The sequence below is a fragment of the Globicephala melas genome, chromosome 8 (genome assembly GCF_963455315.2).
Source record: "Globicephala melas chromosome 8, mGloMel1.2, whole genome shotgun sequence".
In the NCBI taxonomy this organism is placed as follows: domain Eukaryota; kingdom Metazoa; phylum Chordata; class Mammalia; order Artiodactyla; family Delphinidae; genus Globicephala; species Globicephala melas.
In genome coordinates this window covers 57,701,752-57,714,091 of record NC_083321.1, presented here as the reverse complement: position 1 = coordinate 57,714,091, position 12,340 = coordinate 57,701,752, and the positions used below count along the sequence as shown (strand labels likewise).

General features: G+C 37.3%; 1 long non-coding RNA gene across 1 annotated transcript in view; it reads left to right on the top strand.

The window, feature by feature from the left end:
• LOC132597763 (uncharacterized) overlaps positions 1 to 12,340 on the top strand; it is a 2,174,902-nt gene that overhangs the window by 714,641 nt on the left and 1,447,921 nt on the right. Inside the window, exon 4 of the long non-coding RNA XR_009565047.1 lies at positions 11,061 to 11,138. This is a non-coding gene — a long non-coding RNA (uncharacterized lncRNA). The remainder of the gene's footprint in view (positions 1 to 11,060; positions 11,139 to 12,340) is intronic.

Genomic DNA, 12,340 nt, shown 5'->3' with positions numbered 1-12,340 from the left:
AGAAGATAATCAGTAAATAGACAAATACATGTAAAATATAGTGTTAGATATCAATAAATATGAAGAAAATTAATGCTTGTTAACTTAAATGGAAATGATTTAAAATGGGTCCTTAGAATAAAAGTTATCCACAATTACTCTCACTTACTTTAAACCAGGAAGATTTCTACATAGAATACTAGAATCATTCTAACTAGATCCAGCAAAGCCTAGACGATTACCTGCTAATGATACAAATACATACATACATACATACATACATACATATATATATATATAATCTGTATACATATATATAATATGTGTATATATATAATTTGCTTTACTATCCACTATCCTAATTCATGTTGCAAAGTAGATCATATTCCATCTCCGTGACACCATGCAGATTATAAATTACTTGGGTTTAAGAGGTTGAGAGTGAGAAAGACAACACACAGCTCTTTGAGTCATTTGTATTTTTCTAAGAAATACTTCCCATTTTACATGAATTTATTGTGCATTAGTTATGTAAGTGTATAAAATATGTGTCATATCCCAATGTAATGTGGCATGTTGCTGTATTATAATTAATAACAGAAACTTCTAAAATAAGAACTATGACAAATAGAGAGCATATAAGAAAAACTAAAAATTAACTTTTCTTTTTCCTTTAATTTTTTTCTAAAGGCAAATTAAATAATGAGGAATAAGTCTGATCAAAATGAAACTCCACTATTCACTCACTTGTTCACTAAAGAGATACCCATTTTCCTCAACCTGCAATCATTTCCTCTGTTTTTAATGTTACTAAAAGATAATAATTTAATCCATCTCTTGGGTTTCAAAATAAGTTACCTTCACTAGTATTGTTTCAAGGTTTAGATGCATGCGTTTTTATCCAACACTTGCACATTAAAATTTAATGATAGAATTATTGCTTACGATTCTGCACATTTCACTCCAGCTATTATAGAATATGATGCACACATATGTTTAGAAAGCTTTGTGATATAATTCAATTACAGAAACTAAATACAGAATGCATTGTCCCCTGACCATTTATTCTACCTGAAGCCTGGGACACAGACTTTTTAATTTTATATTTGTTCTTCAACAGCATGTATAAAAAATGCACTAATAGCTGCCACTGTCTCCACAACATCATGGTCACAGTTAAATAGTTAATGCCACCAAGCACAAGCAGGGCATGCAGTGAGCATGAACGTGACTGTAAAACCACTGTAATGGGTTTAGATCCCTTGGGTCCCCAGTGTGCTGTGTACCGATACAGTAAAAAGAGGAAAAAGTCTCATCAAGATGCAAGTTTAAACAGGAATCTGTCCTGCCGCATCTGCTGACAAGATTAATTATAGACCTCTGAACCTGATGTGTTTTCTTAATATCTTGTATCACTTTACTAGTCTGCAGTCAAGCTGAAATATTAGGTGTGGCTTTGTATAATTCTCAATTCCGGAGTGACACCTTGCAGTATGTTTTCTCTTGATAACTTAAAAGTTTTCATTGGTGATTTGCCATTATTCCTTGCATTTGTCCATTGAAATCAGGATAATCCCTTGGCCTTAGTAACAAAACTCTGAAGGAATGCAAGAGCCCTCTCCATGAGAAAGTGTAGCCATTTTCTCTAGGGTGTATATCTTCAAATGAAAGGACAAGGCAGTAAACACAGTAAAAATTATGACAAGATATTTTTCCTAGTGAATCAAATAATCTTCCAAGAAAGAAAAGAAAAGAAGAGAGAGAGGAGGAAAAGAAACAATGACAGACCCAAATAATATTTTTTAAGTTGAAATGATGTCTTTATCAAACCCAACACATTATTTGTATTAAAAAAAGAGGTTATATCTCAAAGAAGTTTAAAGCTCAAGTTTATAGTGAGACAAAACTGAATAGGATATCAATTGGGTAAATTTATTTTAAAAAAATTTTTCATCTTTAGTTTCCTCATTTGTAAAATGGAAAAACATAATTGTAACTTTTTAGATTTGTTATGATGTTTACAATATGATAAAGAAGGTGATTGTCACAATGCTGGGCTCATTACAATCACTAAATATCAGCTGAAAAATAAGTATAGAGGGAGTGGCTTCAAGATGGCGGAAGAGTAAGAAGCAGAGATCAGCTTCCTCCCCACAAATACATCAGAAATACATCTACATGTGGAACAACTCCTATAGAACACCTACTGAACGCTGGCAGAAGACCTCAGACCTCCCAAAAGGCAAGAAACTCCCCACATACCTGGGTAGGGCAAAAGAAAAAAGAAAAAACAAGACAAAAGAATAGGGATGGGACGTACACCAGTGGGAGGGAGCTGTGAAGGAGGAAAGGTTTCCACACACTGGGAAGGAAGCCCCTTTGCGGGTGGAGACTGCAGGGGGCGGAGGGGGGGAGCTTCGGGGCTGCGGAGGAGAGTGCAGCAACAGGGGTTCGGAGGGCACAGTGGAGAGATTCCCACACAGAGGATCAGTGCTGACCAGCACTCACCAGCCCGAGAGGCTTTGCTCACCTGCTGGGGCGGGCAGGGGCTGGGAGCTGAGGCTCAGGCTTCGGCCAGATCTCAGGGAGAAGACTGGGGTTGGCGGCGTGAACACAGCCTGAAGGGGGTTAGTGCGCCACAGCTAGCTGGGAGGGAGTCTGGGAAAAAGTCTGGAGCTGCTGAAGAGGCAAGAGACTTTTTCTTGCCTCTTTGTTTCCTGGTTCACCAGGAGAGGGGATTCAGAGCACCGCTTAAAGGAGCTCCAGAGACGGGCATGAGCCGCGGCTATCAGTGTGGACCCCAGAGATGGGCATGAGACGCTAAGGCTGCTGCTGCAGCAGCAAGCACAGGTCACTACCCATACCTCCCCTCCTGGGAGCCTGTGCAGCCCGCCACTGTCAGGGTGCCGTGATCCAAGGACAGCTTCCCCGGGAGAACGCACGGCACACCTCAGGCTGGTGCAACGTCATGCTGGCCTCTGCCGCCGCAGGCTCGCACCACATTCCATACCCCTCCCTCCCCCCAGCTTGAGTGAGCCCCAAATCAGCTGCTCCTTTAACCCTGTCCTGTCTGAGCGAAGAACAGACGCCCTCAGGCGACCTACACGCAGAGGTGGTCCAAATCGAAAGCTGAACCCCAGGAGCTGTGCGAACAAAGAAGAGAAAGGGAAATCTCTCCTAGCAGCCTCAGGAGCAGCAGATTAAATCTCCACAGTCAACTAACTTGATGCACCCTGCATCTGTGCAATACCTGAATATACAGTGAATCATCCCAAATTGAGGAGGTGGACTTGGGGAACAAGGCTATATATTTTTTTTTTCCCCCTTTTCTCTTTTTGTGAGTGTGTATATGTATGCTTCTGTGTGTGATTTTCTCTGAATAGCTTTGCTTTTACCATTTGTCCTAGGGTTCTGTCTGTCCTTTTTTTTTTTTCTTTTTTTTACTTAAAATTTTTTTACTTAATAATTATTTTTTATTTTAACAACTTTATTTGATTTTTTTTTTATCTTCTTCTTTCTTTCTTTCTTTTTCTTTTTCCTCCCTTTTATTCTCAGCTGTGTGGAGGGCAGGCTCTTGGTGCTCCAGCCAGGCATCAGGATTCTGCCACTGAGGTGGGAGAGCCAAGTTCAGGACACTGGTCCACAAGAGACCTCCCAGCTCCACATAATATCAAACGGCAAAAATCTCCCAGAGATCTTCATCTCAACACCAACACCCAGCTTCACTCAACGACCAGCAAGCTACAGTGCAGGACACCCTATGCCAAACAACTAGCAAGACAGGAACACAACCCCACCCATTAGCAGAGAGGCTGCCTAAAATCATTATAAGGTCACAAACACCCCAAATCACGACACCAGACGTGGATCTGCCCACCAGAAAGACAAGATCTGGCCTCATCCACCAGAACACAGGCACTAGTCCCATCCACCAGGAAAACTACACAACCCATTGAACCAACCTTAGCCACTGGGGACAGACACCAAAAACAACAGAAACTACGAACCTGCAGCCTGCAAAAAAGGAGACCCCAAACACAGAAGTTTAAGCAAAATGAGAAGACAGAGAAACACACAGCAGATGAAGGAGCAAGGCAAAAACCCACCAGACCTAACAAATGAAGAGGAAATAGGCAGCCTACCTGAAAAAGAATTGAGAATAATGATAGTAAAAATGGTCCAAAATCTTGGGAATACAATGGAGAAGATAACAAGAAGCGTTTAACAAGGACCTAGAAGAACTAAAGAGCAAGCAAACAGTGATGAACAGCACAATAAATTAAATTAAAAATTCTCTAGAAGGGATCAATAGCAGAATAACTGAGGCAGAAAAACGGATAAGGGACGTGGAAGATAAAATAGTGGAAATAACTACTGCAGAGCAGAATAAAGAAAAAAGAATGAAAATAATTGAGGACAGTCTCAGAGACCTCTGGGACAACATTAAACGCACCAACATTTGAATTATGGGGGTCCCAGAAGAAGAATAGTAAAAGAAAGGGACTGAGAAAATATTTGAAGAGATTATAGTTGAAAACTTGCCTGATATGGGAAAGGAAATAGATAATCAAGTCCACCAAGCACAGAGAGTCCCATACAGGATAAATCCAAGGAGAAACATGCCAAGACACATATTAATCAAACTATCAAAAATTAAATACAAAGAAAAATATTAAAAGCAGCAAGGGAAAAGCAACAAAGAACACATAAGGGAATCCCCATAAGGTTAAGAGCTGATCTTTCAGCAGAAACTCTGCAAGCCAGAAGGGAGTGGACATATTTAAAGTGATGAAGGAGAAAAACCTACAACCAAGATTATGCAGCAAGGATCTCATTCAGAGTTGACAAAGAAATTAAAAGCTTTACAGAGAAGCAAAAGCTAACAAAATTCAGCACCACGAAACCAGCTTTACAAAAAATTCTAAAGGAACTTCTCTAGGCAGGAAACACAAGAGAAGGAAAAGACCTACAATAATAAACCCAAAACAATTAAGAAAATGGAAATAGGAACATACATATTGATAATGACCTTAAATGTAAATGGACTAAATGCTCCAACCAAAAGACATAGACTGGCTGAATGGATACAAAAACAAGTCCTGTATATATGCTGTATACAAGAGACCCACTTCAGACCTAGGGACACATACAGACTGAAAGTGAGGGGATGGAAAAAGATATTCCATGCAAATGGAAATCAAAAGAAAGCTGGAGTAGCAATTCTCATATCAGACAAAATACACTTTAAAACAAAGACTATTACAAGAGACAAAGAAGGAAACTACATAATGATCAAGGGATCAAGCCAAGAAGAACATAATAATTGTAATATTTATGCACCCAACATAGGAGCACCTCACTACATAAGGAAAATACTAACAGACATAAAAGGGGAAATCGACAGTAACACAATCATAGTAAGGGACTTTAACACCCCACTTTCACCAATGGACAGATCATCCAAAATGAAAATAAATAAGGCAACATAAGCTTTAAATGATACATTAAACAAGATGGACTTAATTGATACTTATAGGACATTCCATCAAAAAAACAACAGAATACACATTCTTCTCAAGTGCTCATGGAACATTCTCCAGGATAGATCATATTTTGGGTCACAAATCAAGTGTTGGTAAATTTAATAAGATTGAAATCATATCAAGTATCTTTTCCGACCACAACACTATGAGAATATATATCAATTACAGGAAAAAAATCTGTAAGGAATACAAACCCATGGAGGCTAAACAACACACTACTTAATAACCAAGAGATCACTGAAGAAATCAAAGAGGAAATCAAAAAATACCTAGAAAAAAATGACAATGAAAACACAATTCACAAAACCTATGGGATGCAGCAAAAGCAGTTCTAAGAGGGAAGTTTATAGCTATACAAGCCTACCTTAAGAAACAAGAAACATCTCAAATAAACAATCTAACCTTACACCTAAAACAATTAGAGAAAGAAGAACAAATAACCCCAAAGTTAGCAGCAGAAGGAAAGAAATCATAAAGATTAAATCAGAAATAAATGAAGAAGAAATGAAGGAAACGATAGCAAAGATCAATAAAACTAAAAGCTGGTTCTTTGAGAAGATTAAAGAAAATTGATAAACCATTAGCCAGACTCATCAAGAAAAAAAGAGAGAAGACTGAAATCAATAGAATTAGAAATGAAAAAGGAGAAGTAACAACTGACACTGCAGAAATACAAAGGATCATGAGAGATTACTACAAGCAAATATATGCCATTAAAATGGGCAACCTGGAAGAAATGGACAAATTCTTAGAAATGTACAACTTTCCAAGACTGAAACAGGGTGAAATAGAAAATATGAACAGACCAATCACAAGCACTGAAATTGAAACTGTGATTAAAAACCTTCCAACAAACAAAAGCCCAGGACCAGATAGCTTCACAGGCAAATTCTATCAAACATTTAGAGAAGAGCTAACAGCTATCCTTCTCAAACTCTTCCAAAATATAGCAGAGGGAGGAATACTCCCAAACTCATTCTACGAGGCCACCATCACCCTGATACCAAAACCAGACAAAGATGTCGCAAAGAAAGAAAACTACAGGCCAATATCACTGATGAACTTAGATGCAAAAATCCTCAACAAAATACTAGCAAACAGAATCCAACAGCATATTAAAAGGATCATACACTATGATCAAGTGGGGTTTATTCCAGGAATGCAAGGATTCTTTAATATATGGGAATCAATCAACGTGATACACCATATTAAGAAATTGAAGGGGAAAAACCGTATGATCATCTCAATAGATTCAGAGAAGGCTCTCAACAAAATTCAACACACATTTATGATAAAAACCCTCCAGAAAGTAGGCATAGAGGAAACTTTCCTCAAAATAATAAAGGCCATATATGGCAAACCCACAGCCAACAGCATCCTCAATGGTGAAAAACTGAAAGCATTTCCACTAAGATCAGGAACAAGACAAGGTTGCCCACTCTCACCACTATTATTCAACATAGTTTTGTAAGTTTTAGCCACAGTAATCAGAGAAGAGGAAGAAATAAAAGGAATCCAAATTGGAAAAGAAGAACTATAGCTGTTACTGTTTGCAGATGACATGATACTATACATGGAGAATCCTAAAGATGCTACCAGAAAACTATTAGAGTTAGTCAATGAATTTGGTAAAATAGCAGGATACAAAATTAATGCAGAGAAATCTCTTGCATTCCTATACACTAATGATGAAAAATCTGAAAGTGAAATTAAGAAAACACTCCCATTTACAATTGCAACAAAATGAATAAAATATCTAGGAATAAACCTACATAAGGGGACAGAAGACCTGTATGCAGAAAATTATAAGACACTGATGAAGCAAATTAAAGATGATACAAAGATATGGAGAGATATACCATGTTCTTGTATTGGAAGAATCAACATTGTGAAAATGACTCTACTGCCCAAAGCAATCTACAGATTCAATGCAATCCCTATCAAACTACTAATGGCATTTTTCACAGAACTAGAAGAAAAAAAATCACAATTTGTATGGAAACACAAAAGACCCCGAATAGCCAAAGTAATCTTCAGAAAGAAAAACACAGCTGGAGGAATCAGGCTCCCTGGCTTCAGACTATACTACAAATCTACAGTAATCAAGACAGTATGGTACTGGCACAAAAACAGAAATATAGATCAATGGAACAGGGTAGAAATCCCAGAGATAAACCCATGCACATATGGTCGCCTTATCTTTGATAAAGGTGGCAAGAATATACAGTGGGGAAAAGACAGCCTCTTCAATAAGTGGTCTGGGAAAACTGGACAGCTACATGTAAAATAATGAAATTAGAACACTCCCTAATGCCATACACAAAAGTAAACTCAAAATGGATTAAAGACCTAAATGTAAGGCCAGACACCATCAAATTGTTAGAGGAAAACATAGGCAGAACACTCTGTGACATAAATCACAGCAAGATTGTTTTTGACCCACCTCCTAGAGAAATGGAAATAAAAACAAAAATAAACAAATGGGACCTAATGAAACTTCAAAGCTTTTGCACAGCAAAGGAAACCATAAACGAGAGCAGAAGACAACCCTCAGAATGGGAGAAAATATTTGCAAATGAAGCAACTGTCAAAGGATTAATCTCCAAAACATACAAGCAACTCATGCAGCTCAATATCAAATAAAACAAACAGCCCAATCCAAAAATGGGCAGAAGACCTAAATAGACATTTCTCCAAAGAAGATGTACAGATTGCCAGCAAACACATGAAAGAATGCTCAACATCATTAATCATTAGAGAAATGCAAATCAAAACTACAATGAGATATCATCTCACACCGGTCAGAATGGCCATCATCCAAAAATCCACAAAGAATAAATGCTGGAGAGGGTGTGGAGAAAAGGGAACACTCTTGCACTGTTGGTGGGAATGGAAATTGATACAGCCACTACAGAGAACAGTATGGAGGTTCCTTAAAAAACTACAAATAGAACTACCATACGACCCAGCAATCCCACTACGGGGCATATACCCTGAGAAAACCATAATTCAAAAAGAGTCATGTACCAAATGTTCATTGCAGCACTATTTACAATAGCCAGGACATGGAAGCAACCTAAGTGTCCATCAACAGAGGAATGAATAAAGAAGATGTGGCACATATATACAATGGAATATTGCTCACCCATAAAAAGGAATGAAACCGAGGTATTTGTAGTTTGGTGGATGGACCTAAAGACTGTCATACAGAGTGAAGTAAGTCAGAAAGAGAAAAACAAATACCATATGCTAACACATATATATGGAATCTAAAAAAAGAAAGTGTATGGTCTGAAGAACCTAGGGGCAAGACGGCAATAAAGATGCAGACATACTAGAGAATAGACTTGAGAATATGGGGAGGGGGAAGGGTAAGCTGGGACAAAGTGAGAGAGAGTCATGGACATATATACACTACCAAATGTAAAATAGATAGCTAGTGGGAAGCAGCCGCATAGCACAGGGAGATTAGCTCGGTGCTTTGTGACCACCTAGAGGGGTGGGAAAGGGAGGGTGTGAGAGAGGGAGATGCAAGAGGGAAGAGATATAGGGACATATGTATAGGCATAACTGATTCACTTTGTTATGAAGCAGAAGCTAACACACCATTGTAAAGCAATTGTACTCTAATAAAGATGTTAAAGAAAATAAGTATAATCTTCACAGCTTTTGTTTCATTGTGATGCATCCTCTTAATGTATGCATGGGTGACTATTTGTTGGTATACTGATTTCAAAATTATTAAACAAGAAAGTACTATGTTCAACCAGGTTTTACCATCTTCTCTAAGAGTTGGGACAATAGTCTTATCTGTAGGACATAGCAAGGTCTAGCTGCATTTTCTGGACCATCTTCATTAGCTCTCTTTCCCTAAATCTGACCTCCCATCTTCCCGTCATATGAACCATCATATGCAGAAGCAGATACTATCAAAGTCCTGCTCTGAATGTGGGGGTGGACTGGTCAGCCATATCTCCGTGTAGAGAAAGACAAAGTCCAGGGGCTGGATCCCTCCTGGAATGCAGATCACAGGGTCACTTTGGAACAGAGGTGAAAGCATTATTCAGGGTAGTTGATAAAAAAAAAAATCTGGAACTGAATTTTAGGTGGGTAGAAATCAGTCAGAAAGGGTATAGTTTACAAAGGTGTAAGTAAAGGGAGGATCTTATATTCATTTTATTTACTAATTGTATTTTTTTAGGGTGGAAACAGAGTTAGGCTGAACAATAAGCAGCCTGGTGTCTTCATCAAAATTGTTTTCATCATTATCACCGCTATCATCATCATCATCATCGTCATCAATTATGTTTTCAGAAAAATAAGAAAATAGGTCAGGGTTACATTTAAACAGTCAAACAATAGGTTAAAGCAAAACTTGGTTATTAGTGTATAATCTTTATTCTGTCAGTTATTGATTGATTTTTGTTGAGATATAATTCATATAACATAAAATTTCACATAACATAAAATTCACCATTTCAAAGTGTACAATTCAGTGGTTTTTATCCTCCCATCCACACCATGCCTTAGCAATCTGATTGTTTTCTTAATATTTGGTCAAGTCTTGAAAAGTTGTAGATCTGACTCTTAGTTTATCAAGATTCACCAATCTGAGCATGTTAGTTTCTTACTGTTGGTGCAACAAATTACAACAAATTTAGTGGTTTAAAAGAATAAACATTTAGTATTTGCAGTTTTGGAAGTCTTACTAAGGTAAACTCAAAGTGTTAGCAGGGCTACATTTCTTTTGGAGGCTTTAGGGATGATCGATTTCCTTGCGTTTTCCAATTTCTACTGGTCACTTGCATCCTTTGCTCATGGCCCCTTTCTTTATCTTTAAAATCAGAAACATAGCATCTTCCAATCTCTCTCTTTGACTCTGTTCCTTTTGCCTCCATCTTTCACTTATAAAGATCCTTATGGTTACATTTGGTGTCACCCAGATAATCTAAGTAACCTCTTCATCTCAAGATCCTTAACTTAATCACATCTACAAAGTCCCTTCTACTGTGTACAGGAACATTTATGGGTTCTGGGGATTAGAATGTGGACATATTTAGGGGAAGGTGTTGCTCTCTACCACTCAGATATCCTGGGATCTCTAAATTCTTCTCTATTATTCAGAACAGGCCATTTTTTAACAAGTTCAGTTATCACACTTGAAAAACTACACCAAAGGATTTCAGAGCAAGGGGCCTTCACTGAAGAAGTTTCTGTGTCTGTTGAAATGGCTGTAGCTATAGTTGACAAAGTGATGTTTCCTCCAATTATAATGCTACAACTTCCCAAGTAATTTATAAACACATCCAAAGAAAGGATTAGTTTTCTTTTCTTGTTTGTTTTTCCATTTTCATTTGCTCATCCATTCGTTTTAGTCTCTCTTTTGCACTTCCAGGCCAGGCCCACACATAACTGGGCTTAATACACAGTGCATCCACTGTAACTGTTGTTGATTGAGAAACATCCTTTAATGATGCTGTCATTATTGAAGTTTTGCAGGTTTCTTTTCCTAATTTCAAAATGCCTTTTTCATTTTAGATCACCCCAGGTAGCCGTCTCACAGCGTCCATCTATCGATTCTCCCTGCACGAGGTGAAGAAGAAACCACCGGCTAAGGTATGGCTTCCAGTACCAAGACGCACCCACTCAAAATTAAATACATGTAATACAGATAGAGTGAAACTTTAAAAATACTCGTACAATAGAACTTGAGGCAATTGATTTTGGAAATTACTAGAAGTAAGAGACCGTTCTTTTCTCTACTACAAGATCTCTTTTGTGGAAAAGAAACTATTTATACAAGTACTCGTTAGAGCTTCTACATTGCAATTTACTCCACCTAATAATTACTCTATCAACACACATTCTGTCTAAATGTCTTTAGTCACAGTCCTTCTAATGTAATCTGGGTGTTCATTGTTCTTCTGTTTGATATGCACTGGAAGCTCGCAGCATCTTATTCTAATCAGTATTTGAATGCATTGTCTGTTGAAATGAAAGTAACAATGGTTAGTAGGACAGGTGTTTCCCTTGAATGTGAAAATGTAGGGGTTAAAACCACAAATTAAACTGACTATGCACAGTCTTTGCATGTTTCAGGATTGTGGGAAACAAATTTTTTGCAAAGTGGAAATCAGATACTAGTCAAAGTTGTAAAGATCTGTGACCTGAAAAATAAATGGCATTTGGAAATGCCTGTACTCTCCATTCTGGAGAATAGGCACCAAACTGCAGTGTGTTGGTAAAATGAAATACCATTTGCCTTTATGGATGGTGATTTTGACAAAGAGAATAGGAGAACCAGAAAGAGAAAAAAGAACAGTTTCATGCCATTTGCATCAGTGCATCAGTAAATTAACAGAAGGATTGGAAGAGCCTATGAATTGATTATTATTATTAATTAGTAGATTACTGTTCTTATTAATATTAGACACTTCTCTGCTTGTTGGCTGAAAATGCTGTAAAGATCAGTTTATGACATTTAGTTGTCAAAATAGAAAGATTTTATAATAGCTAACTGATTTGTCTCATATTGATCATATTTATCTCTTGTTTCTACATATATACCTTAGTTATTATTTTTCATTGGAATTTCTAATTGATAAGGTTATGAGACATTTTTAAAATATAACATATGTGTCAATGAACTATTAACTTCATAGTTGAGGAAATAATTGAGGCCAAAGTGATTTTCATTTTTTTTTGTTTGTAAAAAGAGTATGGTAATTCATACCATTTATTTAACGAAATTTTTTTAGCAATTCCTTCTTTTCAACCTTCACAAACAACTTGCTGAATAGGTAATGAATAAAGCTGAA